A 2,111-nucleotide genomic window follows, 5' to 3' on the forward strand; every position below is an offset into this window, starting at 1 on the left:
CTGCTCCGTCTGCGCTGCGGACCCGCAGCCAGCCAGCGGCTCTGTGACGGGGACTTCACGTTCTACTTAGTTGTCATTGCTCACAGTACAATACAAGTACAGTACCAGAAGTGCAAAAAGAAGCAGTAAAAGTACAATGTGCTTGATAACGGTACAAGTAATATCACAAAATATAAACTCTGTGTGTGTGTGCGTGTGTGTGTGTGTGTGTGTGTGTTCTTTTGAAATCACAGCCTCAGGGAACATATGGTTGTGGTGGAATGACAGGAATTCAAACCACTGAAACCAGTTGGTTCAGACAGTGAAAATAAATGAAATCATTTGACGTGTTTGAGATGTTAATGAACAAATATGAAAACGTGCAGGTTTCATTCAGAAATATCAGGAATGTCACACATAGTGTTCTGCTCCAGGTTCAACTTCTCACCTTGATGCTGTACGATTGTACCGTGGCCCTGACCTACAGGTGTCCCTGTGACCCACAGGTGTACCGTGTCCCTGTGACCTACAGGTGTACTGTGACCCTATGACCTACAGGTGTACTGTGTCTGTGACCTACAGGTGTCCCCGTGCCCTACAGGTGTCCCGTGTCCCTGTGACCTAAAGGTGTACTGTGACCCACAGGTGTACCGTGACCCTATGGCCTACAGGTGTACCGTGTCCCTGTGACCTACAGGTGTCCCTGTGACCTACAGGTGTCCCGTGTTCCTGTGACCTACAGGTGTACTGTGACCCACAGGTGTACCGTGTCCCTGACCTACAGGTGTCCCTGTGACCCACAGGTGTACCGTGTCCCTGTGACCTACAGGTGTACCGTCTCTCTGTGACCTACAGGTGTATTGTGACCCATGGGGGTCACACGTGAACATGCCCAGCCCTAATAAGGGCGTACAGGTGTACTGTGACCTACAGGTAGACCTGTAGGTCACAGTACACCTGAAGGGCAACACCAACAACCAGCCAGGGCGACACCAACAACCAGCAACCAGCCGGGGCGACACCAACAACCAGCAACCAGCCGGGGCGACACCAGCAACCAGCCTCTGGAGCATCAGCGTATCTGTTGACTTCTCTCATGTCCCGGTGTGTCCCAGGTCCAGAAGTCTGAAAGCAAATATGTAACTGAACAAAAGAAAGCTAAAGCATGTCAAACATGTTTCATAACGATGAACATTTTCCAGCTCTCAGTGGTCACTTTCTGTCTCAACGACGGGTAAAAACTGAACTGGAGACGAGATGCAACAAACTGCTGCTTCAGAGGATTCATATTCTTCAGCGTTCTAAGGTTCTTGTGGAACGTCTGCGTTCTCAGAGGGACTCACTGTTTACAGTGAAGCATCAATAGAACTGACTTTTACAGACTTTTATGAAGACACTTGAACCTAAAAGTCTGGACACACACACACACACACACACACACACACACACACTCAGCTGTCACAGTGTGTGTGTGCTGAGGGAGTGGAGGCCTCCAGATACTCAAGATGCTCCTTATCTCTGCCTGCCGTGTGTGTGTGTGTGTGTGTGTGTGTGTGTGTGTGTGTGTGTACTTATGAAATGAATGTGCCAGCTGAAGTAAATATCGGTGTATTTCTGTTGCAGCCAACTGATGTGTGTGTGTGCGTGTGTGTGTGTCTGTGCGTGCATTTATGTCTCTAAACTATGAGATAAGTATTTGTGTATTTTAAACTGTGTCTTTCTATCGCAGCACATTCTTCACATGAATCAAACAGCTGAGAGACACGTGTAATATAATAATTCAACAGAATGTCAAACATTTAAATTATTTACTGGTCATGAAGTTACATTTTCAGATTTTATTCTACCGAGCTCTGAAAATATATTCTTATTAGGGCTGGGCATGTTCACGTGTTAACTTCTTAATCCTTTAACGCAGTGGTTCTCAAACCGTGGGGCGCGACCTTCGAGTGGGGCGCGGAGGTATTACAGGTGAAGCGCAAGGGGAAATGTAGTTTTTTTTTTTTAATTTTGTTTTTTTTAATTAATTTTTTAAGAATCCTTTATTAATCCCACAGTGGGAGAATTATTCTCTGCATGTTAGCATCCTTAGTAATGATGTAGCTATGTGCTGCTGTGAAGCTCTGGGGCTT

The sequence above is a fragment of the Clinocottus analis genome, unplaced genomic scaffold, assembly GCF_023055335.1.
Source record: "Clinocottus analis isolate CAN_PGR_092001 unplaced genomic scaffold, fCliAna1.0.p SCAF_3, whole genome shotgun sequence".
NCBI lineage: Eukaryota > Metazoa > Chordata > Actinopteri > Perciformes > Cottidae > Clinocottus > Clinocottus analis.